Raw genomic sequence first — 27657 nt, 5'->3', positions numbered from 1 at the left:
ACTGCCGCCTGAGAGGGAGTCCTAGGGGGTCCAGAACAGGAAGTCAGTGGTGTTTTATGTTACATTAGGAACACAAGCAGGCTTCCTGGAGTGAACTGAGCCTTGTGGTCGAGAAATAGGCAGGCTTGGAGGCTGTCAGGCTTCCCGCCGTGCAGCCGCCATGCCTCAATTTCATTAGCTGACAAAGCAGTTCTCTGTCCTCACTGGCCACAAGGGGAGGAGGACACAGCTTTTGGAAACCTCCAGGGTGCTATCCCGGAACCTGGGGCCATAGCCAGGGACAGCTTGAGTGTTCCCTCCCGTCTCATCTCGTCCTCTGAGAGGCAGGCTGTGCCCCAGCTGAAGGGGGCAGCCGTGGCTTTGCCAGCTGATGGCTGCCATGTGGGAATTTGGACCTGGGCTGCCTGATCTTCAGATTTTCCAGCAAAGCTGGAAATCCAGATGTTCGTATGAAACTTTCCCGATTTAAACAATGTTTAAAAACACTATGCAGGACGATCTATACACATCTGCAGGCCAGACTTGGTTCCGAGGCAGCCAGTCAGTGACCTCTACTCTCCGCCTTCAGACACCCAGGCACCTATGCAAAGCACCCCGACAACAGTGATGGGGTGGGGGTGTAGCAAACGCTCAAGGAGGGACCCCGAGTCCACAGGCAAGAAAGGCATGGATCATCCTTCCCCTGCTCCTCCAAAAGGGCAGGCACTGCTCCACTTCTTGGCTCCCGTCCACTCTGTTGGTACAGACATAGGGGAAGGGGACGAGGGGTATGACTTCTAGAATTTGGACCTTGTTTCTCTCTCAGGCACTTTCACTTGCCCTTGGCGTGATCTCCTGCTGGTTCAGTCCACCTGGTATGTTTATCAGGAGGCTCTTTCTTTGTCCTTCCTTCTCTACTCTGTCCATGGCTTTCCCTCTTACAGGTCCTTGGTAGCTGCCAGAGCCCTCCCTCCAGGCGGTGTTGGCCAATGACAAGGCTGGGAGGCCAAGGCTGACCAATCAGAGCAGTTGGCCATATTGCTGGGAATTAACAGCAACATGGTATATGGGGAAAGCATGAGCTTTGGGATCAAACAGACCTAGATTCAATTCCTTCCCTAATTGGCCAAAAGAGCTTGAAACAGTTGCACAGATTTCCCACAACTCTGTTCCTCATCTGTAAAATGGGGATACTAATTCCTGGCGGGGATTACATACAAAGATGCATGGAAAATGTCTAGCACAGTGCCTGGGATATATTAAGAGCTCATCCATAATTGTCATGATCTGAGACAGTGACAACTATGGATGAGCTCTCAATATATTCTTGAGTTGCATGTCTATCAGAAGATGTTATGCCAAGTTCTCAACAGTCAACTTAGAAACACACTCTTAGAATAGAAACACATTGGGTACCATTTGTACATATCTTATAGATGTATTTCCATTTCATTTTTTACCTATTCTCTTTTAAACAAAATCATGGTGGATTAAAAGGTAATAAATTACGCACAAAGTAGCTTCTCACTTCTCACTGCCTTTCATTTTTCTTCACCTCCTACTTGGCCTTTCTCCCCCACCAGGACCTTTACTCTGGTCTCCTGTGTTTGCTAATTCATTAGTCAACAAATGTTTACTAAGCACAAAGACTTGTTCTTTGTTCTCAAGGGGCTGACAGCTAGGGAGGGAGGAAGACAGAAGATTGCATCAAGGTTGAGGATAAAGAGAAATCCAGGGTTGGGTGCAGTGGCTCACACCTATAATCCCAGAACTTTGAGAGGCCGAGATGGGTGGATCACCTGAGGTCAGGAGTTCGAGACCAGCCTGGCCAACATGGTAAAACCCCATCTCTACTAAAAATACAAAAATTAGTTGGGCGTGGTGGCAGACACCTGTAATTCCAGCTACCGGGGAGGCTGAATCACTTGAACCTGAGAGGCAGAGGTTGCAGTGAGTCGTGATTGTGCCATTGTACTCCAGCCTGGGCAACAAGAGCAAGACTCCATCTCAAGAAAAAAAAAAAAAAAAGAGAGAGAGAGAGAGAGAGAGAAATCCAGGGTGTGGAGGGGCTTGGAATGCAGAAGACATCTGGAGATCTTACAGCAAGGCGTGAGAGAGAATAAGGGTCATGGCAGCAGGAATGAGGAAAAGACAGATGCATGAGACCTGTAGAAAAACCTTCCAGGACGTCCCAGGGGTCAGGGGATGGGAAGAGCCAAGAGGAACTCCCCATTTCTGTTTAGATGATTGAGTGGATGACATTGTCACCAACTGAAAGCAGGAGCAGCAGAGAACATCTTGCTAGTGAGAGGTGATGAGCTGGACCATACAAGGTGACCTCTAAAATGCTGGTGGCACATCCAGGTAGAACCACCCTGTAAATGATAACAGTGAACCCACTACATGCCAGACACATGCAGAATGCCTTAGGTGTTGTATCTTATTTAATCTCCATGATGGCCTTATGAGGGAAGGCACCATCATGATCCCCACTTTTCAGGTGACTATTTTAAGGGTCAGAAATATTAAGTAACTCACCAGTCCAATGGTCACTGGTCCAAGTGAGTAGAGCTAGTCTGACTCCAGAGCCCATCTTCTTGCCCATTTCATGTATTTATTCAATTAACATTTATCGAAGACCTACTATGAGGCTAGCACCATTTAAATGCTTTGAATGTATCAGTCAAGAAGACCTGCCTTCACGCAGCTCCTATTCTCCTGCGCACATTGCCTCTGCTTAGAGACAGCTGAGGATATGGGATGACAGTGCTGGCTGGAGGAGCAGGGGGGCTGCTACACCCACCCCCACTCTGAAATCTCACTTCCTGGGTGAGGGACAGGTGATTCCTTCACCCACCCACATCAGTCTATATCCCCATACTAACCATTTTGCTTTGGGCTAGGCCAGGTGGCAGAAGGAAGGACAGACACTTGAGAAGGACAGTCATAACCCTTCTAACCCTTTTGCGGCATCAGTCTCAAAGGATTTCTATATGGAGCTGGACATATCCCTCCATCTCTATCAGCTCATGGTGGGGACTGTGTGTTGAGGAGATCATGAAGGGGCTCTTCCTCTGGGCGCTCTGTCACCCAGCCCCTAGCAGCCCACCCAGGTGTCAAGAGAGAGGCCTGCCCCTCACTCCAGAGAATAGCTAGGATCTTGGTGGCATGGCACTTTGGAAAGTATGAGACCCCTCCTTGGTTTACAGAAGAAGAAACTGAGGCAGGGAACAGCCAGTCATTGCCCAAGGCTTCCTGGTGAATTAGTGACAGAGCCAGGTGATAATGCAGCCCGTGTTTGTGTTGCTTCACCTCAGCCCCAGATCCTTCACTCTCCATGGGGGCTGTTCTTGGGGAAGCCAGCTTTGCACTCCCACTTCCCTGGAAGGCAGAGCACTAAGGCTGCCACCCAGCAACCACTCAGGCGGGCCCACACAGTCCCGGGCCAGCCTCTCTGGCACTCACACCCAGTGTCCGGAGCAGCTGGTCAGTGGGCGTGGAGTTCCTGCTTGTGTGCCCCCACCCCTGTTGTGCCCTCCCCCTGCCTGGGATGAGCTGCAGCTGCCTCGGGGCCTCTCTGCCTGTGTCCCCCAGCCAGCCTGTGCCCTGCTTTAATATCTCCTGGGGAAAATAGCTGGCAATGCTCAAGCGACGAGCAAAGGCCATTAAAAAAAAAAAAAAAGCCTAACGCCAGGATGAGGGGGCAGGAGGGGGTGGAAACAGCTGCAGTCTCCTCTTCCAAATTTAGCCAGGTGACTGCTTTGCCCTGCTCCTCCTTCTCTGGGGTTTTTGGGTGGCCATCGCCTCCACCGTAGGACTGTGTTCCTCAAAACCACCCCCAGATGACTCACAGAGCTGTGGCAGCTCAGAGAGGAATGTCTATTCATTTCAGCTGGGGCTCTTTTAAGCCAGTTGGACCTGACCAGCAGCTCCACCATGGCAGAATTGGGCTGCCTCCCACTTCCTGTGTCCCCATCCGATTTCAGGGCCTACCATCCCCAGAGTGACAGAAGATAGCATGGAATGAGGCAGCCATGCTCAGATATCAGAGGTGCCAAAAACATCCCGAGGCTGCTGTGGAAACACAGCAAAGATTGGGGCATGGAGCGGGAGCGGGAGCAGGAGAGAAGCCAGGTGGCCCAGCCTTGTGTTGGGAAAGCAGGGCATGGCCCCAGCCCCAGGGTGCCCATGGGCAGAACTCAGCCCCAGAACCCAGCACACACCATATCCACTTCTCATTTATTCTCTAAGTGTTAGAAAGACCTTCAAATCAGCTCATCCATATGTTCCTAAGTATGAATGATTTGTAAAATGATGTTATGGATATATAGGGATAATATATATCCATAAATATTATCCATATACATATATGGATAAAGGTAAATTTTTCTGCATAACCAGTGATTTGACAATTATTTAGTGGGCGATGACGCTAATATCTGAGGAGGAATACCTTTCAAAAATATATTGAGGCTGGGTGTGATGGCACTTTGGGAGCCAAGGCAGGAGGATCGCTTGAGCCCAAGAGTTTGAGATCATCCTGGCCAATGTAGCTAGACCCTGTCTTTAAAAAAAATTTAAAATTTAGCCAGGCGTGGTGGTGGATGCCTGTGGTTCTAGCTACTTGGGAGGCTGAGGCGGGAGGATCTCTTGAGCCTGGGAGGTCGAGGCTGCAGTGAGCAGTGATCACACCACTGCACTCTAGCCTGGTCAACAAAGTGAGACCCTGTTTCAAAAAAAGTAACCAGAAATATATTGAGCAAATATTGTGCTACACACAGTGTGGATGATACAGGGAGTATATGAACATGGCACTAAAAAACCTGTCAGTGGACCCTACTTGAGACAATATGGGACATGCTGATCATCACCTTTCTCTTCGTTCTGGTTTTCTGGTCTTCTTTTCTGGTCTCCTTCTCCTTGGTCTTCATCCAGGGAAGACAGACAGTTCCATGAAATGATTTTGATATAGTGGGATCTGGGACAGCAGGCATTCCAGCCTTTAACCCTCCCACAGTGACTTTGACTGTGACCTGGGATGAGGTGGGCAGGCCATAACTGAGGTGGAAAATCCTGTCAGTGAGCTAGATCGAGTCACTAGGCGGGGCTGGATGGGACCAGAAAAAATGGCTTAGACCCTGGAGTGTTGTGAAAAGACACACAAGGCAACTAGTGAAGCCAGCAGACATTCCAGCACCTGCCCTCCTCCTTCCATCCTCTAGATCTGGGCGACTCCTCCTGACACACCCACCTCATCAAATTCAGCCTGACCCTGTTCTGGGCAAGCATGCCCTCTGCCACATACACTCCCACCCCGAAACCTCACTTCCAGCCTGAGGGACGGGTGCTTCCTTTACCCACCCACCTCAGTGTAAATCTCCATACAGACCACTTTGCTTTGGGCCGGGCCAGGTGGCAGAGGGAAGGGGAGACACTTGGGAAGGACAGTCATGGAATACTTTCCATCTAACCCTTTGGCAGTGTCAGGCCCAGAGGGTTTCTATTATGGAGCTGGACATTTCCCCCATCCCCATAAACTCACGCACATAGGCCCGTGTGGGACATGCATTGACTCGTTCACTTATAGTCACTCAACCAACCAGAGCGCTCTTCCCCTCCCTCTCTCTGGGTCCGTCATGCTTGTCCTGCAGGTCTCCAGATACCCCAAAGCAGGCTTTTCCTCCCCCAGGAAAACCTTTCCTGTGCTTCACCTGCTGGGTGGATCACCTGTCAGTAGTGCTTAGCCTGCAGTCATCATCGTTGTAGTCACAGGCCTCTGGAGCAGCTATTCATGTGCTTGGCCGTCTGGGTCAAGGGAACTGATGTTCAAACAGGGTGTGTGTAAGCTTGTCTTCTCACTGAGGTGGTACTGATACTGCTCAGGAAACTAGTGAGGAGTGAACTTGGTGACTAACAGCAGCTTAGAGACAGTGTCATCTCTTTTCTCAAACCCGTGTGGAAGGGAGAAAGGCCTGCCTGCCAGTGGTCCTGAAGCCACTCAGTGGGGGCAGGATTTGAGTGATAAGTTCAAGATCTGAAAGATCAAAGGTGGCTGAAATGAAAAGGACACTTTCTAAGCATAAGTGTGAAGTTCTAATTCCTGGCTTAGCAACTCAGCTGTTGATACTAGAGCCTAATAATCACTCACTCTGGTGACAAGACTTGGGGGCTTTAGTCAGTGGTTTCCATTTCCTGGCTGTGCACTGGAAGCCCTGAGCACATTTTTAAAAGATCAAGTCCTGGGTCCCATACCAGAACGTTCACAATGAAGATCTCCAGGAAAGGACTTAGGAAATTGTGTATTTTAAAAGTTCTCCAGGGGGTTCTTTTGTAGCTTTTGATTATTTTGGGGGTGGGGTGGGCAGGACAGGGTCTCACTCTGCCATGCAGGCTGGAGTGCAGTGGCACAATCTTGGTTTACTGCAGCCTTGACTTCCCCAGCTCAAGCCATCCTCCTACCTTAGCCTCCCAAGTAGCTAGGATTACAGGCATGCGCCGTCATGCCAGGATAATTTTTGTATTTTTAGTAGAGACGGGGTTTCGCCATGTTGGCCGGGCTGGTTTTGAAGTCCCGGCCTCAAGTGATCAGCTCACCTTGGCCTCCCAAAGTGTTGAAACCGCAGGCGTGAGCTGCTGCACCCAGCCCTTCTGTAGCTTTTGGAAACTAGTGAGGAGTGAACTTAGGGCTTTTTGGGAAGCATCATCTATTTATATCAATAAAGCAAATGTGAACCAACAGAAAGCTTCCGGGTTGGGGTGCAGTCTGGGCTCACCACAGCTCCAGCAATGACTCAGGACCATGTTGTGAAGAAAGTGAAGATCAAGTCCCTAGTCCCTTCGCTGCTGTACCACCTGCGAGTAGGACCCCCAGAATCCAATATTTCAGGTATTTCATCCACTCTAGCAACATGCCTTTGACAAAGAGCTGCAATTTGTGCCTGTGTGATGATTCTAGTCACCAAGGGCAGTGGCCAGCAAGGCTACTGAGAAAATAGATCCTCACTCCATGGGCTCAGAAGGCTGAGGCTGGGACCATCTTCTTTCATTCTGGCAAAACCGTGGGTTTCTTCAGAATGTCAAAATGCAGAAGGGCGCTGTGGGTGGCAGGATGCTTGCTGGCCAGGTAGCAGATGCAAATCAGTGTCCCTGTCCACCCGGGAGGAGCCAGGAGCAGAAGGTGAAACAGTGAGCCGTGGAGATGCTCAGCTCTTCCTGAGATTCCTTCCATGATTTCCAGAGATGGTGAAGTCACGATGCACAGCTCTCCAGCATGTGCATCTCCTCCTCAAATGCCTTCTGCAGGGACAAAGAGGCTTTATCCTCAAGAGGACACAGTTCTGTACCCAAATGTGGCAGACTGAATGGAGATAATGATCTTCAGAACTTTAAGAAGGAGATGACCCAGATAAAACAGAAATTGGGTAATTTATCAGAAAGCCTGGAAAAAACGTCTGAGATGTACCCCTGCAGGAGACTGAGGTCTGGAAGAGCTGAGGTAGCGTATTCTTATTCTGGCCTCCACAAGCCACATGGACTCCTCCTATCTGGCCTCGTCACCAGGCCTCTGCCAGCCTTTTTCCTATAGAGAAGCCACTCACGCTCCACAGTTCTGGGAAATGGACTGTGAGATTTAGTTCCTGGACAGCCGCCCCTCAGCTGTTCCTGCTCCATGCTCTGACACCTTGGGTTGGCCTCAGACAGTCCATTCAACACCTTGTAGACCTGTGGCTCAGGAACAGCTGTGGGGAAGGGCAGAGCTTCAGCAGGCCAAGCCCCAAGCCTGTGGGGCCTTTTCTTCTTGCCTTGGACTCAGGTAGTGACTGGCATTTCCAGGGAGAGGGCTGAAGTTCAGTTCACATCATCCCATTTATGGAGGATCTCTCTTGGGGTTATTCTTCCAAGGAGCATCAACAAGAAAGGAAGGAAGCCATCTCTTGATGTCCTGGAGCACCGCCTGCCCATAGATGAGAAGGGGTTCCCAGGTGGAAAGAAGGGGTGCAGGAAGCTGCACCCAAGATACCAGTTTCCCCAGCTTCTGAAAGTAGGGACAGCCCTGCAATATGGGGTGCAGCTGCCTAAGAGGGACTAAGTAGGCCATGCAGGGTCACTCCACGTGAATCTTTTCTGTGCTCCCAGAACTCAGACCTCAACCTCCTCACGGTCATTGTGTTCTCTAATGAGCGCGTGCGTACACACACACACACACACACACACATACACACCCCAGCTGCAGGGATCTCTTTAGACTTTTTTTTTTTTTTTTGAGAGCGAGACAGAGCCTTGCTCTGTTGCCCAGGCCGGAGTGCAGTGGTGCTATCTTGGCTCACTACAACCTCTGCTTCCCAGGTTAAAGTGACCCTCCCACCTCAGTCACCCAAGTAGCTGGGATTACAGGCATGCATCACCACACCTGGCTATTTTTTGTAGAGATAGGGTTTCACTATGTTGGCCAGGCTGGTCTCGAACTCCTGACCTCAAGTGCTGCCTTGGCCTCCCAAAGTGCTGGGATTACAGGAGAATGAGCCACTGTGCCTGGCCAATCTCTTTAAAATATATCTAGAGTCCATGTCTCTCTCTTGATCTCCAGACCCACCTATGCAACTGCCCACTGCACCTCTACATGGGCCATCTGAAAGCACTTCTAATTCAGCAGGAACTCCCAGCCAGCTGGGAAATCTGCTCACCATTGCCTTGGCAAGGAGCCTACTCTCTACTCCAGCTACAAACCCCTGAGTCACCCTGGCCTCCTCCCTCTTGCTCACCCACTTCACGCCGTGGGATCGGTTACTGACTCTGCCAGTGACCTGAGAGTTCTCAGGCCAGTTCACTCCTTAGGCCCAGTTCTAGTTACTCGTGTGCTGGACAAATGAGGTGGATGAGGCTACTCTTAATCTAAATGTCCTGTGTAGTTGAGCAAAATGAGCACCAGAGAGAGAGAGACAGAGAGAGAGAGAGAGAGAGTAAGCAAGTAGGTTAACTAGGAAGTGCCCTGTCAAATTGCTGTTATCAGGGAGGTTCTCAAAAATGAGGCCAGATTGAAATATATGAAAGGAAGTGAAATACCTGAATGGATGGGAAGGGATTCCAGGCAGGGGAGCTGAGCAAGTGAAGGCAGAGAGGCAGAGATGCTCAAGGATGACCCAAGAGACAATGCATGGCCCACTGTGCCTGACACACGCTGGAAATGAGCTGGCCCAAGGTGTGATGAGTTAGGTAAGGGCCACTCTCTGCTAAGCCGTCAAGAGTTTGTAAGCAGTGATGGTGGGGAGAGGGCGGCACTGAAAGCTTTAGAACAAGACTGGAGCATAGTGAATACGTGTTTGGGAAGGTTCCATTGGCAAAGTAGTGTTCAGGGAGAGGAGGCTGTTATGGCTGTCCAGGCAAGGGACGGGCAGAGCAGGGAAATGTGAGGGTTGGGGGTGGGAGAGGTGGGAGGTGCATGTAGGAGGGGTCGGAGGGGTGTCTTTGGCGGGAGCTGGCCAGGGGAGTGATTCTTAGTCAGGGATTTTGGGCATGTGTACAAGGACAGAGTGGTGGCAGCTTCTTTATTGTCATCTTCTTTTTTTTTTTTTTTTTTTTGAGATAGAGTCTCGTTCTGTTGCCTAGACTGGAGTGCAGTAGCACAATCTCAGTTCAATGCAACCTTCACCTTCCAGGTTCGAGTGATTCTCATGCCTCAGCCTCCCAAGTAGCCGGGATTACAAACATGTGCCACCACGCCTAGCTAATTGTTTTATATTTTTAGTAGAGACAGGGTTTCACCATGTTGGCCAGGCTGGTCTCAAACTCATGGCTTCAAGTGATCCACCTGCCTTGGCCACCCAAAGTGCTGGCATTACAGGTGTGAGGCATCATGCCCAGCCGTCATCTTCTTGTTATTTTCCCAAGGAGACGTGTAGTGTAGGGTGGGTGAGGAGAAGCCATGTTGTCAGGGACTTTGCTGCTCCCTAAAGTTGCTGATGTGGAGGGAAGGGGGTTCCTTTTCACTGTGGTGATCCCCACGGACTCACCTACAGTCTGGCTCAGTTTTCTCCCAGGTCTGTCTGCTCATCCCCTTACTCGTCAGGGCTCTGGGATTGTCAGTGACAGAAACCCAGCTCCAAGGCAACAGAGAAGGTGAAGGTGCAGATAATCTGAGATAGGATTGAGAAATGAAATTCTGGAAACACCTTTGGGGGAGGCAGGCTCAGGGACGGCTGAAAACAGGGCTGCAAGGCTCCAGTGCCAACAGGGAATGGGGCAGCTGATGGGGTTGCTGCCTTGTACTGAGTAACTTTCACCACAGCAGTGAGACAGATTTCAGACTCTTTCTAGCTCCAAACCCAGGATCCAGGGAAACAACTTATTGGTCTGGCTTGAGTCAGGCATTCGCCTGTGGACCAGTTGGCAGGGGCCAGTGCCAGGGTGGTGCTAGCCCCCATGGGAGTCCCTGGAGTGACTCTGTGGGAGGGGGAGGGGCAGGGCATAGGGGAGGGGAGGCGGGCAGACAATCCTGGGGTCGCTGCAGCTCCACAGCAGGGCCAGGGAGCAAACAAAGGGTGAATGTAAGACAGGGATGCAGCCAGTGATTGGCTAACAAATCTAATCCCTCTCTAGGTGAGGTTCTTTTTAGAGTTAACATGAGTCATTTGTTCATTGATCTGTTGAGCATTGATTCTGTGATTCATCCAACAAGCCTTTACTGAATTCCTAGTCTGGGCCAGGCCCTCAATCAGAGATAGAAAAGGGAAGAAAATAAGGTTCCCTGCCCTCCAGTCGTTCATGTTCTAGCATGGGAAAGCCACGTAATAAAATTCTATAATAATAAGAGACCTATGCTGAATAGAGGTGGAAAATAAGGAAGAAAGAGTGATTCATTCTTCTTGGAAATTTATTAAAGGCTTGATGGGTAGTAGGGTTCCTCCAGGCATTGGTGCTGGAGAAGAGCCTTCCAGCAGAAATAGCAATGTGATAAAAGGCACAGACCATGAGCTCATGTCGGACATTGGGTGAACAGGGGGTCTTCTGGTGGTACTAGCATGGCCAGAGTGTAAGTTAGAAGGTGGCATGGGTCATGAAGCGAGAGAACAGGTGAGATTGAGTAGACATCTAAGGGCCACTTCTTGAGGGACCTCATACAGCAACATGGGTTTTGGAAGGGTGTAAAATACAAGATTTTCCTATGAGAAAGACTATCCTGGCAGCAGTGTAGGCGATGGACTGGAAGGAGGAGGAAACTGGAGATGGGCTGACCATCAGGAGGCCACTGTGAATGTCAGGATAGAGAGGTCCTCCTGCACTGAATAGATGATGAGGAAGTAGAAGGCTATGGGCAGAACTTCAAGGGGGACAGGGTAAGTTCAAGAACAAGGGTGAGAGGAGGCAAAGTTTGCAGGGCAGGAAGAAGTGCTTGATCGAGAGTTCACTGCTGTCTTCTGTTGGAATTGTTCGTTCCTTGGCACAGCAGAGTGGTGAGAAAATGCAATGGCTTGAAATTCTGTTAACTGGGACCCTGGAATAGAAGTACCATTTGCCAATTATGTGAATTTGGACAAATCACTTAACCTCTGAGATGTGGTGGGAGTTAAACCATGTAATAGTAAATAGCCTGATACCTGGCACACAGAAGGCCCTTGAAGTATGACATTGACACCAGAATCAGAACCTTTTTGGACTCCATGGGCTACTTCCAGTGTGTGTGTGTGTGTGTGTGTGTGTTGTAATTGGAGACGTACGATTAGTAACTAGTAGAAGCAAAAATATTATTCTAGGTTGGTGCAAAAGTAATTGCGTTTTTGCTGTTACTTTTAATAGTTGCATATAGAAGACAGCATTTGCTTTTATGGCATTGGAAACATTCTGACTCAGCTTACTGACATTTCCTCTGCCATCGTCTTCTTTCATACTGAAGTGTGGTTTACAAATATATATATATATCTCATTTCTCCCCATTCAAAGAAGGGTTTATGCCTCTGCTTTCATGTCCCAACATACTTTGAGGGATAGTCTCACCCCCTCCCTTTTCCCCTTGTATGCCAGGACCTTGGAGAACAGCCAAGTAAGGTGGTGCTTATCTCATTTTCAGTCCTGAAGGAGGAGGAAGATAAAGTGTGTGCAGTGTTAAGTGTCTGGAAGGCGTTTATTTGATTTTCAGCTTGTCTTTGTTCCAACATGGATTGAATGGTAAACGCACGAGAGTAGCTCCCAATGGGTGCCTGAATAGCTGAGGGGCAAAATGTCCCAGTGGCCCACACCCACATGTACTATCATCATGAGCCCTTCAAGCCTGCACAACTCACTCCTGTCCAGCCCTGGGATACCGGGTGAGTCAGGAGAATGACTTCCTCTGTTCTTACAAAGTCCTGGCCACCAGAGATGGTACTGTTAGCACAGGAAAGACATGGAAAATAGGGTAGAAATCTATGCAGAAAAGTGTTTGTTGTGGCTGAAAGTTCCGATGCCCATTTAAGACCCTGGGAGGAAAAAATCACATCACTCATGTATGGGCTGAAGAACTAAGACTTTTGGTTGCAAGTAAGAGAAACCAAGTCTAGCTACATTTAGTCAAATGGAAAGGGGGAAAAAAGCAGGGGGTTTGGATTTACAATAAGGACATAGGGAATGTCTCCAAGCATCAAAGGCAGGAATACAGCCAGGCCACAAGAAGGGACTAAAACCAGGAGAAAAATAATCAGCCCAGCTTTGGTCCCTTGTGCCCCTGGCCCAGTCTGTTTGGCCTGGGAGTGAGAAATCTCGCTGAACAAGCGTGACTCTAGGAGGTCCATCCTGTGAAAGTGTGGATCACAGAGAGGGCTCTGGAACAGAGTGGAGACCCTGGCTCAAGGCAGAGATTTGGGAAGCCTTACAATATGGTGGTCTTTGAAACCCTAAGAAGGGAATTGACCCAATTCAAATGGCATGGATCTCATAGTAAGAGGTAGGACTACTTGAGAGAGAAGATCAAAACAGAGAGATTAGATTCTAAGGGCTCTAGAACATAAGCTCTAAGGGCAAGCATTGTTTTCTCATCTCTCTGCTCTCCCAACCCCACCTCCCAGACTTAAGGACAATGGTGTATACATAAGAAGGACTGAATAAATGTATAGGTTGAATTGCATAGAATAGACATTATTATAGATCAAGACAGTTGAATATGGATGATTTTGTATTGTTCAACCTAATATGTGAGCAAGAGCACTGGGTTGAATTGAGACTTTGCTTTGAATCTTTGTTATAGAACCTTGGGGCAAGTCACGGGCTTGAGGGTTTTTAAGGTTATTCCTTGGACCCAGGTGCTGGAAACACAACTTCCAAATTTAATACCCAGAAGCAAACTGACAGAGGCAGGAACAAGCTGGAGTCAGAGAGATCTGTGTTCAGATTCTAACCAGGCACTGTCCCCTAGGCCTCTGCAGGCCCTCAGCGAGCCAGCAAGGCCTGCCCTGAGATGACAGTGCCACCTCCTCTCTCTGCCAGGACCACTTTCTCTCATTTTATGGAGAAAAGCAAGGAATAACTTTTTCCAACTGAAGCCTCTGGAAGATCTTAGGCAACACGGCCGACTACAGCTGAAACTAGGCCAGCATCCTGGGCCACAGCTCAGCTCTGCAAATGCAGCCAGAGCCTGAGGCAGGAGCTCTTCTTTCTGCCTGGCAACTTCTCCTGGCTATAAACCAAGCGTGGGCTACAGCCCCTAGGAGACCAGGCTGAAGGCCCAGGAGATACTTCAGGCAATTTGCAGTTGCTCCCTTGAATTCCATTTTTAATAGCATCTGTAGGGCAGGGAGCACAAGGGTGACCTGTGAGCCTGGTATCCTGACTTCTCAGGGCAAGACTCTTTCAAAAGTATGCCTTGAGCATACACATTTGTTTTCAGCAAATCAGTCTCTGCTCTGCCCTTTTGGAGAACACAGCTAACAATGGAAAATAACTTTTATATAAGAGAGCTAACTGCAAACCGGGTGCTTTCCTAAGCATTTCATATATATTATCTCTTTGAATCCTCTCGAAACCTCAATTAGGCAGAAGATACTTAACAGCCTTATAAGCTGCACAGGAATCTTAGCTTAAAAATGCAAAGGGAAGTCATGGGGAGGGAAAGGAGAAAACCAGGAAGAGGAAAAATAAATCCATGAGATAATGTTATAAAATATAGTGAAGCCATACCTACTTTAAAAAAAAAACCTACAGAAATTTCCCAGACCTGCAGAGCCACTAAGTGGAACATGCAGGGGTCAAACTATGTCTATGGTGGCTCATGCCTGTAATCCCAGCCCTTTGGGAGGCCAAGGCAGGAGGATCACTTCAGTTCAGGAGTTCAAGACCAGCCTGGGCAACATGACATAGTGAGAATAAACAAATTAAAAAATTAGCTCGGCATGGTGGTGTGTGCCTGTAGTCCCAGCCACTCGGGAGGCTGAGATGGAAGGATCGCTTGAGTACAGGGATTTGAGGCTGCAGTGAGATGTGATCATGCCACTGCACTGAAGCTCTTTGAGACAGAGTGAGACACCATCTCAAAAAATAAATAAATAAAAATAAAAGTCAAAGCTCCTCCTCAATAACATTTAGTAACATTTATGGAACATGTGCTTACCTCACTCTTCCTCACAACTATTGTTTGAGGAAGGTCCTATTGTCACTAGCATCTTTCAGATGAGGAAGCTGCAGAACAGGGAGGTACCAGAACTTGCCCAGGTTCACACAGCAAATGAGTGGTGGAACTGGGAACTGGGCCGAGGACACCTGCCTCCAAAGTGTCTTGCTGGGTTGGAGAAGGATGGCGGCAAACACAGCTCATTCTTGCTGCATTTTGGTAGCAAAGTTGTGCCTTCTTTTTTTTTTTTTTCTTTTTCTTTTTTTTTCTTTTGAGATGGAGTCTCACTCTGTTGCTCAGGCTGAAGTGCAGTGGCATGATCTCAGCTTACTGCAACCTCTGCCTCCTGAGTTCAAGCTTCTGCCTCCCGGGTTCGGCTCCTGTCTTGGCCTCCCAAGTAGCTGGGACTATAGGCATGCGCCACCACACTCGGCTAATTTTTATGTTTTTAGTAGAGTTGGGGTTTTGCCATGTTGGCCAGGCTGGTCTCGAACTCCTGTCCTCAAGTGATCTGCCTGCCTCAGCCTCCCAAAGTGCTGGGATTACAGGTGTGAGCCACCACACCCGGCCCGTGCCTTCTTTTTGCTCCCAAATCCCATTTTGTTGGAGTTCCCTGAAGCAGTAATAGTAAGGCAATTGTGTGGTAGAATATATTAATGCAATTGGATATTCCTTTGCCATTCTAGGAAATGAACTACTGATACACACAGCAACGTAGGTGAATCCCGAAAGCATGTTGAGTGAAAGAAGTCTTGTACAAAGGTCTGCATACTGGATCATTCCATTTACATGAAGTCCTAGCAGAGGCAAAGTGAATCTATGGAATGTTTCTGGTATTTCTCACCTAGAAGAGTGGTTGCCTCTTGTTGGAATTGGCTGGGAAGGGGATGAGGGAACTTTCTGGGGTGATGATAATGTTCCAGACCTTCCTGGGGATCTGGGTTTCAGAGACATACGCATTTGTCAAAACTCAACAAGTGTGTGCTTTAGGTTTGTGTGTTTTATTTACATGTAAAATTTCCCTCAAAAGATGAAAAAAAAAAAGAATATGGAACTCTAGTTAATAATATGTAGGCTGAAGTGTTTAGGGGGAAATATTGCCGTGGTGTTTTTAATTTACTGTGAAATGCATCCAAAGACTAAGATTGATTTCTGGATGGACAGATAGATATGCAATAAAGAGGCAAAATGTTACTGGTAGCATCTAGGTTGTGGCTGTATTAGTGTTCACTGTGAGATTATTTCAACTTGGCTGTGAGTTTGAAAATTTCCATAGCAAAATGTTGGGTTGGAGGGAAAAGCGATTATGTGGAACCCTGGGGTCCCCTAGTGGTGAGTTAGGGGTCCCGGAGCTCAGAATTGCGAGCTGAGATTATGCAGTCAGGAACTGTTATCATTACATATCTCTGTCACAGCTCCCTGGCCCAAGTAAGCGTTAAAATATGCATTTCCCTGGGTCTCACTTTAGAGAGAGAATACTGAGGCCCAGGGAAGACCTGCCATGGTCTCTCAGGACTAGAACCCAGGACTCCCTGTTTCTGGCCACTCCTCCCAGCTAGCTTTATCAGACCCATTTTCTTTCATAGAATAGGGCCTTTTGTTCTATAGCCCAGGGCTGTAAATTTCACCTGCATGCAGAGATCCAGGTAACTGATCCCATCACAATAAGCTGGTGGCACCCAGGGCAGTAAAACAGGCCTATGCGTTAGAACCCCACCTGCCAGTGGCTTCCTGTAGGTGTATTTGAAGTAGTAGGAAACCAGAGGGGTTTCTACAAATAAATAACCCAAGAAAAGACAAGCCTGTCAGATCAAAGGAGGACTCTGGCCCAAACTTGAACTAAAATCAAGTGTGCCCTTTCGACTCCACTCTGGCTGGGCAGAGGGAGGAGTGGAGAAAGTCTATCTGCCGTGCAAACATTCCCTGTCTCTGCCCTTCCTGGGTTTGTGTGAGCCTGAGAACAGGAGCCTGGGAGGAAGGCTGCACTCTCTGAACTGCTGCCAGGCCCTGCCTCATGACATTCCATCCTGGCTTCCAGGCACAGCAGGTGCCAACAAATTGGCCTCTTGTGTGTCCAGCTTGTTCGTGAGCTGCACGCCTGTCTCGGGGCTCTCACATAAGCCCGCTAGGGCTCCCAGCTCTTTGAGGAACTTTTCACGGCATCCTCTGTGTTTGGTGGCCCTAGTGGTTAATATTAATTCTTCCTGGGGGAAGGGAAGAAGAATGGAAAGAGATGCACAGAAGCCAGCAGCTCTGACTCCTCTCATGGTGGGGAAGGATGAGGGCAGAAGGTGTCTTAGAGCAGAGGAAGGACCCTTAGAAGTTGAAGTTTGCAAACTTCACTGGGCACATTAGTCACTGAGGATTGCCAGTCAGTGGCCTGGGGCAAGACCTCTGGTTTCTAACAGGCTCTTGGGTGATGCTGATGTTGCTGGTCCCTGGACCATACTCTGAGTAGCATAACCAGTGACCAAATCCCTCCCCTCATGAAGTTTGTTGACAATAAGCAAACTCATTAGTGAATATATGATTATAAACTGTGTGAAGAAAATAACCAGGATGCTACAAAGGGTATTGAGGGAGGGACCTTCAGATAGGAAGAAGATGGCAGGAAAAGCATCTGTAAGAACAGGACTTTAGACTGGGACTTGAGGGTGAGTGGAGTAGGGAAAGCATTCCAGGCAGAAGGAGCAGCATGTGAAAAGTCCCTGGGGCAGAATCAAGCTTGCCATCATCAAGGAAGTGACAGAGAGGCCCATGTTGGATGGGTGGAGATGGGCGTGAGATGAGGCTGGAAAGTGATCAGGCCACACAGGGCTGGAAGGGCTCTGACTTCATTCTAGGTGTGATGGGAAGCGCTTGGAGGGTTTTAAGCAAAAATGTGCCACGATTCATGCTGGTGCGTCTGTGGAAGATGGATTGGAATAAGGTGGGGAGTATGCTGGTGGGTGGTTCTTCATGATTGTGGTGCACAATCCTTCATGAAATAGTCGTCAACCTTAGTGGCAGTGAAGGTTTTCATTCTTTCTGATGTCGGTCACATTCCCTAGGGAACTGCATGTTTTGGGGACACAAAACAATTGAGGAGAAGAAATTTTCTTTTCCAATAAAGTAATGTAAGGCCTCATTAATTAAATTACACTTTATGAGAGCAAAAAGACTTGTAAAGAACTAACCTTCAGCTGGGCTCGGTGGCTCAAGCCTGTAATGCTAGCACTTTGGGAGGCCGAGGCGGGCAGATCACCTGAGGTCGGGAGTTAAAGACCAGCCTGACCAACATGGAGAAACCCCGTCTCTACTAAAATATATATATATACACACACACGTACATATACATATACATATAAAATTAGCTGGGCATGGTGGTGCATGCCTGTAATCCCAGCTACTCGGGAGGCTGAGGCAGGAGAATCACTTGAACCTAGGAGGCAGAGGTTACAGTAAGCGGAGATTGTGCCATTGCACTCCAACCTGAGCTACGGAAGCAAAACTGTCTCAAAAAAAAAAAAAAAAAAAAAAAGAGCTAACCTTCATCTTTTTTTCTCCTGTTGGCTCCTTATTAGTTAGGATTGTTTCCATAGTGAATGTCAAAAACACAGCTCAAATTGGCTTAAATGAAAAAGGAACTTTGTTGGCTCATGCAATTGAAAAGTCCAGGGATAGTAGTAGCTTCAGGCATATTTGGGTCTGGGTGCTCAAGTATTAGCTTTCTCCATCTCTAGGGTCCACATTCCTCTGTGCAAGCTTCATTCTCAGGGATCCTCTGTCAATATAGAGGCAAGTGTGGCCCCAGCAACTCCAGGTTTGCCAACCACAGTGGAATGAGATCCAGCTTTCCCAGTAGTTCCAGCCAATGTCCCTTTTTTTTGGCTTGGGTCACATGAACATCCCTGCACCAATCACAGCAGCCAGGGGAATGGATCTATCCGTTGGCCAGGCCAGGTCACACATCTACCTTAGGAGCAAGGTGGGCAGGTCAGCCCCAGTTGAGCCACATGGTCTGAGAGTAAAGGGAGAGATGGCTGCAAAGGAAGATCAAGGGGCTGAATTCGGGAGCAGGGAATGAAACCCGCAAACATCCTCCGTGGGCTCCTCATTCATTTTGAATGTAGCACCTTCTCCCATCAATCATTAAGGCTGGTTCCAATTCATCACATTTTGTTCTAAACCTGTGTCTGGATCTTGTCCCTCCTGAAGACATCTAGCTCTGGGAGCAGGAGGCATCTTGCTGGCAATGATGCCCTACCTGTTCCGTCTCTCCTGCTGCTCCCAGAAGAATATGCCTTTGCCCAAGTCAGAAGGCCTTTGCCCCACAAGACCCTTGTTTCCAGTTTGAAGGACACCCCTAGTTCACAGTCCACACGCTGAAAGGCAATGGTGGGCCTACCCTGGGTCTAAACACAGATTTCAATCCATGGCATTCGTGCTGACTCCAGGTAGACTGTATCAGAATCGAATGGATTGTAGAGCACCTAGTTATTGTGCACCAAGAACTGGAAAATTGCTTGGTTTGAAAATCCCCTGCACATGTAGTGGTTGGAAGTATTGGAGCAGTGGAGGGAAAAAGCAGTTTTTCCTTCAGTTGGTGGAGAGAAGAAAACACGTTTTCCCCTTTCCACTGTACCTCTAGAAGGGCTTTACCTGCATCAGAATCTTTCAGGGTGTCTGGCAGGGGTGCAAATGCAGATTACTGAGTCCTGCCCCAGCTCCACAGAGTCAGAACCCTAAGGGTAGGGTGGATCTGCCTGCTTGTCAAGCTCTGCAGAGTAATCTCCCTGTTTCTCACTCATACACATGCACACATGCACACACACACATACACATACAGGCACACGTACACACATTTTCTAGACCTTTCCAGCTCAGGTTGTTGGCTCCACCTGCTTTCAAGGCCTCTGGGTGAGTCTCTCTGGTGCTTCGTTCCCCCGTTCCTTTGTTTAATTTGGAAAGTGGGTGCTTTAGAATTACACTTCTATCATACAAAAATAGTTTGAACACACAAAACAGAGCCACACATATAGCCACTCCAATGGCAGCTAACATTTTCCAGGATCTTCTGGTTTTGAGAACTTCTTTCACGTCCAAGTATGTATGGTGTGGCCCACTTAGCTAGAGTCCAGCCTTCCTGGACCCTGTCACATTACCTGTCTTCTCTCTGGGCACTAGAATCTTAAAGACAGTTGTAAGTTGGGCCCACACTGTCTGAGATGATGTACTTGCAGTGCCTGGAGGCATCACTCCAAAAGGATTAGTTGTTGGTGTGAAAGCCATGGATGGGATGAGAATGGTACAATGCTTACTGCAGAGTTTATTTAAGCCAGCATTGCAGCACTGCAAACACCACATCCAGCGCTGGGGATTTTCAATGCCTATCTCACCTAACAGGTAATCAATGAAGCGCTGAGCTGAGTGGGCATCTGCTGCAGAGAAAGATTGTTTCTACAGCATGCCCTGCCTCAAACACTACACGTCCCTCCTATCCCTTCCCACCCCTACCTTGCCTCCACCCCAGTTTCAGCCACCTGAAACTGTTCATGTCTTATCACCCTCAACTTACCCTACCCCTTAGCTGTGCTGACCCCTCTGCCCTCTGACCTCACCACACAGCTCCAGCCCCTGCCTACTGCACTCCCTCACACCCTTCTCTTGCTGTGTTCCCTCTGCCTATGTATTCCCATGGCATCTCCTAACCCCATTGTCTCTTTCTTCTGGTGCCTGCTCCAATGTCACCTTACCAGAGAGAGCTTTCCTTTCCTGTGCTTGATTTCTCTCTGCAGCTCTTTGTATGATCAGACATATATGGGATGCATTTCCTTGCTTATTGGTTTCTATTCTTCCTCCTGCAACCCCTCTCTCCAACAACCTTACTGTGAGCTCTAACCTGATCCAGGGCAGGGTCTTTTCCTGAGTTGTTTCCTGCTGTGTCTCAATGCCTAGAACCATCATGCAGTAGGCACTAATAATAAACATGAATTGATTGATTAAATTCCAGTGAAGACCTCCAGGCTGCACTCCTATTCCCCTCCCATTCCTCCTCTCTGTCCCTGGCAGTGGTATCTTTTAAAAGTACACATCGACTCATTCCTCTGGCTCCTCCTGTCCGCCAGTGCCCCCACACCCACGCTTTCAAGATAAAGTCCAGACTCCTTAACTTTGCACTGAAGGTACTTCATGAATGAACCCTGCACTATGCTCATCTTTGTTGATCCTTGGCACCTGATGTATTCTCCAGGCATCCTCAATCTCCTTAAGCACTGATTTTATCCTCTATGAAACAAAGCTCTTCCTGGGACTATGAGCCTCCCTTCCCCCACTGGGCCAGGAACACCCCCCCCCCCCAGCGGGGAGAATGGGGCAAAAAGGGCCACTAAATAACCCCGATGAGGAGTGATGTGGGTCTTGACCCTGGTAGGAGGTGATGGGGAGAGGGCAGGGGGCATCTGGTACAAATTTTTCTTGAGCCTCAGAAACAAGTAGGCACACATAGAATAACTTCAGGCCAGAAGAAATGCCAAGTCAACTGCTGATGCTAGTATTTTCAGTTAACAAATACAACTGATGAAGTGTTTATTGCTACAATCACTTACCAAGCCAGTACAGTGCACACAACCAGCTGGGAAGATGCATAGCCCAGTGAGTAGACTTGGGTAGCTCCAAGTTCTGACTCAGGGTCTCAAGAGAGGCTCACCTTACCTTTGAGGTCTTTGAACTCTGTGATCTAGCTGCTCTTGGCATCACCTGACCTTTTAGCTGCTGGCTTTGAGGAGCCAGCCCACACCACATTTGCCCAGGGAACTGGGAATAAAAAGGCTCGTGGCGGGGCAGACTCCTGGGCTCCCCTGACCCTGGCAGACTTTCCCTGCCTGGACAAGAGCCAGCTGGCAGAGCCTTCTATGGATGATGCCTGGGGAAGCCAGAGTTGGGACTCAGGTCAACTTGTCTTTGACGTCAGGTGGCAGCTCCTCTCCTAAAATACCTACTTGCATCCACTGATTTATAAGGAAGCTGAGGATCCTGGGTTGAGCTGGTGGAATTTAAACTGTCTTTCCAGATGAGGCTCACTTGTTTACAGACCATCTGATGGACTGGGAAGGCCAGACAGATGCTCAAATTCAGGAAAGGACAATGAGGCTTTGGAGAGAGGAATCCCATCATGGAAGAAGCCATCCTGTGCCATGCAGACTCAAAGTTGGGGCCGGAGGGACAGTCGGGAGAGGTTTAAGGTGGAGAGTGACCCAGCTACCCGAGTAGCATTCATTACCAGGTCCTAGGTGTGTTGAATGAACCTCTCTGTTAGCCTCCATAATACCGTGGGAGCTGGGTCACCTGGCTATGGAACATGTAACTGAGCATGGACTCTCCCTCTCCATGCAGATGAGATGGGCCACTTTCACTGTGAGGTAAAAGGCAGCTTCCAGGGCAGCCTGGGCTGGGGGAGAATCCCTCATGTCCCATGCACAAAGATAGCAGCAGGTGGATGAGGAGCAGGGGTGGAGATGGAGCTTAGCTAAACTCCCAGCAAGAGGCTGTGGCTGTGAAATCCCAGGATATTTGCAGCATGAGCTGGGACAGGATTTGTGTAGGCACCCGTAGGGAGTCCCAGAAATACCTGGAGGAATCATGCAAGAGGCCTGCCCTATAGGAATGAGTGAATCTCAGAGGTGATGGGTGTCTATGGCCTGGGGACTGAGGGCAGGGAAAACTGGGACACTTGGCTTACCTTTTATAGTGGGCAGCACCCTCTCCAGAGAGTCCTGGGATTGGTGAGAGAGGCCAGGACCCTTCCTTGCTGCAGCCTCCAGTCACTCCAAACTGTAGGAGCAGAAGGCTGGCCTCAGACTTTGTGGGCCTGGGAGTACCTGTATCAGTAACGAGACTTCCCCTCTTGCTTTATGATGCTGGAAGACAAAACCAACTTTAACAGGGAAGATACTCTTTTTTTTTTTTACTCAATTGAGGGTAATGCTTAAATGACAAAAAAGAGTAATATATATTTTTTAAAATCTGCTTAATGTCTCCAATTTCTACTTCAAAATACACCCACCTGTTTTGAAAGATGGTGTTGGACAAAGAGTTGAAATTTGCAGAGCTGGCAAATAGCCAAATTCATTTGGCAAACACATTCACTTAGTCCAATACTAACTGGGCAGCCTCGGTGTGCCAAGCTACTGAACTAAGGTCTGTTGGGAAGGAAAAATGTGTTCACGGAGTACCTGCCCTCAAGGAGCCCACAGCCCAGTGTGGAAAATGTTCAGGAACTCCAAAGACAGAATGAGATAAGTTTAAAGAAGGGTTTGATGAATATGATGTGGATGCAGAGGGAGAAGGAATTGATAGGAAATTTAGGGCCAGGAAGAACCCTCTATGGGAGAAATTATTTTATTTTGTAATTAAAACAAATTATGCATTTCAAAAGCTTGAGCATGGCAGCTGGGAGGATGGTCGGGAAGAGAAAAAACACTGAAGTCAAGGAAGCAAACATCAGAATGGGGGAAGGCCTTTGGGGGCCAGGAGGAAATTCATGGGACTAAGAATAGATCTGCCCCCGGGTGCTGCATTTCCATCACCCTTTCTCCTCTTCCACAGCCCCTCGCCCAGCAGGTGTTGTGTTTTCATTCATGGAATCCCCCAGAAGGGTGGGAATGTAATACTGGGATGGGTAAACAAGGCCATATTTTATCTTTTAATCCCTCTCCTCTCCTGTCCCCTCCTTTGCCCTCCCCTCCCCTCCCCTATTCTCTCCTCTCTTCTCACTTCCCCTCCTCTCTTTTGGGAGCTGTGCTTTGCTTGAATGTGAGAGACAAGCAAAGCCCCCTGGAATAAAACAATGAGCCAGGGTGCAGCGCAGAAATGACCTCTTCTCATACCCTGGCCCTCTGAGGTAGCAGGAACCTCCCTTTATCTGCTCCTGAATTCTCTGCTGTTTCAGGACCTCAGGACTCTGGCTTGGTGCATCTGCCACACTTCACATAATCCAGGCAGAACTTTTGCCCAGAGCCCAGTGAGGGACTCTCATTAGGTCATATTTGGGTTTTTTTCCCCAGGTCATAAACATATTGCCCGACAGGGGTGAATTTCCTGCATAAAGCCCTCTGTGACAAGCTTTCGAGAAAGCACCTCTTGTTTAGACGTAACACTCATCTGAAGACTCAGTTTTACCAATTTATTAGTGAAAAAGGCTACCCTAAAAGCCCACGTAGTAAGCCAGGTTGATGGTCAGCTGTGTCCATCACTGCCCGGGAGGCAGACGTGGGTAATGGCGACACACTGACCTTTATGGAGTCTTCATCCGGGCTAACCCATGTACCACACACATTGCATGCATCATCTAATCCCATCCAACAGACCTCTAAGACAGCTACTATTATTCCCCCATTTTACAACTGAGCAGACAGAGGCTTAGATTGTTGAGTAACTGGCCAACTACACATACAGCCCTTAAGTGGCAGGTCTGAGACTTAAATTTGGATCTATCTTGTGATAAAGCCTGATACATTTTCAAATATTTAGGAGGCTGACGAGTGTCTTTTTGGGATTTAATTAATACTCTGTAACTAACGGTTCTCAAACTTAAGCGCATATCAGAATCACCCGGAGGATTTGTTACAACAGCTTTCTGGGCTCCACCCTCAGATTTTTCTGAGTCACTTGGTCAGTAGGTCTGGAGTGGCACTGAGAATCTGTTTCTAACAGGTAGTATGATGCTGCTGTTCAGGGAATACCACCATGAGAACTGTCGCTCTGAACTGAATTGTAGCTCTAGTGTGGACCTAACTACACCACTCTGAGTAGTGAGGCTCAGAGCTGTTCCATAGAAGTCTGTGATAAATGTGTCCTCAACCTGTGATGTCCAATACAGTAGCCCCATATACAAGCTATGGAGCAGTTGAAATGTACCTCGTGCAACTGAGGAACTACATTTTTTATTTTTATTTTTTATTTTTTTGAGACAGAGTCTCACTCTGTCACCCAGACTGGAGTGCAGTGGTGCAATCTTGATTCACTGCAAACTCCGCCTGCCAGGTTCAAGTGATTCTCTTGCCTCAGCCTCCTGAGTAGCTGGGTCTACAGGCTTGTGCCACCATGCTCAGCTGTTTGTATTTTTAGTAGAGACGGGGTTTCACCATGCTGGCCAGGATGGTCTCTATCACTTGACCTCGTGACCCACCAGCCTCGGCCTCCCAAAGGGCTGGGATTAGAGGCGTGAGCCACCACCTCCGGCCAAGGAACTACATTTTTAGTTTTATCTAATTATAATTACATTTACATTTATATAGCCACATGTGATTCATGGCTACTGTACTGGACAGCATGCAGCTGTGTCCAACCCTTTGAACGTGAGGACTTTTTTGCTTATGCGTGATGGTGGATATCATGAAAATTATGCACAGCCCTTTTTTTTTTTTTTTTTTTTTTTTTTTTTTTTTTTAAGCTCATCAGCTACTGTTAGTGTATTTTATGTGTGGCCCAAGACAATTCTTCTTCCAGTACGGCCCAGGAAAACCAAAAGTTTGGACACCCTGCCAGATTTATCATTGTGGCTAAATTATTTACTCTTAGGTTTAATCTCAAGTGAGTAACTACAGATTGACTTTTCATTAGGACATATCTGGTTTGCTAGGAGGGTCACGTGCATTATTTAGATTTCAGTACCTGTTGCACAGGGGGATGGGACTGGGGGATCCTTAAGGATGGGGATCTTACTTTCCTTTGCCCCCAACACCAGCTCAGTGGCCGCCCATGGGGTAGCGATGTGAGCTGAATGAATAGGAGGATGTGAAATAGTTTCAGAGCTACCTTTCCCATCCCTCCCCCACAGCTGATTGGTGGGGTGAGGAGGGATTTGGTCTTGATGGCACAGCAGGATCAAACGGGATTCACTCTGCCATGCTTGGGGATAGGGTGAGTCTGTGAAGGTGAATTTCTGTTATCACAGGGAACTGTAGCATCTCTCCTCTTTGGCTTTGTAGGTGGTTCCCCACTGGAAATTTCCCATATCAATGTTTTTTGGGAAAAAGATAATTCAAGACTCTTGGCTGGGCAGGTTGGCTTATGTCTATAATCCCAGCAGTTTGGGAATCCGAGGTGGGTGGATCCCTTGAGGTCAGGAGTTCAAGATCAGCCTGACCAACATGGTGAAACCCAGTCTCTACTAAAAATACAAAAAAAATTAGCCAGGCGTGGTGGTGGGCATCTGTAATCCCAGCTACTGGGGAGGCTGAGGCAGAGAATTGCTTGAACCCGGGAGGCAGAGGTTGCAGTGAGCTGAGATGGCACCACTGCACTCCAGCCTGGGTGACAGAGCGAGACTCCATCTCAAAAATAAATAAATAAAATAAGCCAGGTGTGGTGGCACATGCCTGTAATCTCAGCTACATGGGAGGCTGAGGCAGGAGAATGGCATGAACCTGGGAGGCAGAGGTTGCAGTGAGCTGAGATCGTACCATTGCACTCCAGCCTGGGCAACAAGAACAAAACTCTGTCTAAAAAAAAAGGACTCTATGGGTACATAAATAAAAGGTACCCAAGGCATGTGTTTACTATCCAAATATTGCTTTGAAGTGTTGTCTCAATAGAAACAGTAGGAATAAATGGGCCTAGTCTTCCCTTCTCTCGCCCTTCCTCCCAAGCAAGCAGAGTGACGGAGATGACATGTGTCCCATAACTTGAGCTCAGACAGTAATTCCCCTATCAGATACTGGATCAGGTTTCCATTTAGCTGCTCCTAATCAACAGGAGCAATTCTCTTCTACTCTGTGGGCCTCAGTTTGCAAATCTGTAAAATAGGGAGGGTGGGGGTGAACTAGATCCTTGCTGCTTAAAGCATCGTCCACCAACCAGCAGCAACAGCCTCCCCTGGGAGCTTGTTAGAAACGCAGAATCAGACCCTACCCCAGACCTGCCCTATCAGAATCTGCATTTTAACAAGTCCCCTCCCTAACACTGATAGGCATAAGAAAGTGCGTGCTGGAATAGGTGTCTTATTTCAGCTCCTACCTTCTGTGAGCCTGAAGCTAAACTGCAAGTTGTTTTATTTTTAGGAATTAGAAGCACAGTTTCTGGAAGAGAGACCAGGCTTTGGAGGGCCTCTGGGGTTTTTGGTCTTTGCAGCAATGGGAGAGGTCTGGGCACGTGTGTTTTCAAAAGGTAAAAGTAACTCATGCCAGAGAAACATGCTTCTTGCAGCATCCTGGGATGCCCCAATCTGCAGAAGCAAAAGGTTTTCTAAGTGCTTCTCTCCAAGGATGCAGACTAGGGTGCCCTGTCCCTGGGGCCCCTGCACAGCAGCCCCACACACCCTGTCTCAGGAGACTGTGCTGACGGCAACCCCTTTGAGAAAGGGCTGGCAGGAAGGAGCTCAGGGCTGCTGGGAGTTCCCCAGGCTTGGGACTCTTCCTGTGTTTATCTGTGATCCAGAGGGGTGCTTGGATTGTTCTGTCTCCCACCTCTTTCTTCTCTCTAGGGATACTGTGTCAGGACCAGGTGACCAGAGAGATGCATTTCTCTGTCAGGAGAGAGCTGGGCCTGGGGAGGAACAAGTGGCAGAAGGAGACAGTGGGGCGGGAGGCGGTGTTTGGCTGCCCCTTACCTGACCCAGGAGAGGAAGACAGGGCTCTTACTGGGCAATGTCAGAGAAGGGTTTCTGCATCACAATTTGTCAGGGAAGATTTCTGTCCTGTGGGAACAAGATCTCTGAGCTCTGCTTTCCTGTTTCCATGATTTCTGGTGTCCACAAAGATAGACTTTTGTGTCCTTAGCCAGAAAAGAATCTTAGTGGACCCTGTGCAGGTGATCCAGTCCTCCAGGAGTCATGGCATGGATTTAAGAATCTATGAACATGTGACTAGGTCACAAAGGAAGGGGGAAACATAAAAGCTTCCCTGACCACAAGAGAGCTGGAGGGAGATTCTTGCCCATCTTCCCCCAAGCTCACCCAGGCTTGGTTTCAAGATCATTATGTTGTCTACCAGGGCAGAGAAATGGCTCAAATCAAGCATTTACTCTTCCCAGTAAACCTGGGTGAGAGATAAGCAGGGAGTGGTGTTATTATTCCCATTTTATAGAATGTGGGTTCTGGAGCCAGACCACCTGGGTTCAAATCC

The 27657-nt window shown here is 48.3% G+C and overlaps 1 protein-coding gene and 1 long non-coding RNA gene across 7 annotated transcripts in view; one reads left to right on the top strand and one right to left on the bottom strand.

Moving 5' to 3' along the window:
- The window catches only part of CEMI (cell migration inducing hyaluronidase 1), a 172477-nt gene that overhangs the window by 60454 nt on the left and 84366 nt on the right, over positions 1–27657 (top strand). The window lies entirely within an intron of this gene.
- Positions 11360–27267, bottom strand: LOC105493100 (uncharacterized). The gene is made up of 3 exons (XR_011626265.1): positions 27144–27267; positions 22275–22452; positions 11360–11470 (listed from the first exon to the last, which is right to left on the bottom strand). It is a non-coding gene; the product is annotated as an uncharacterized lncRNA (long non-coding RNA).

Source organism: Macaca nemestrina, chromosome 7 (assembly GCF_043159975.1).
Source record: "Macaca nemestrina isolate mMacNem1 chromosome 7, mMacNem.hap1, whole genome shotgun sequence".
Classification (NCBI taxonomy): Eukaryota; Metazoa; Chordata; class Mammalia; order Primates; family Cercopithecidae; genus Macaca; species Macaca nemestrina.
Note: the sequence above shows the minus strand (reverse complement) of the source record. Positions and strands in the feature narration are given on the sequence as shown.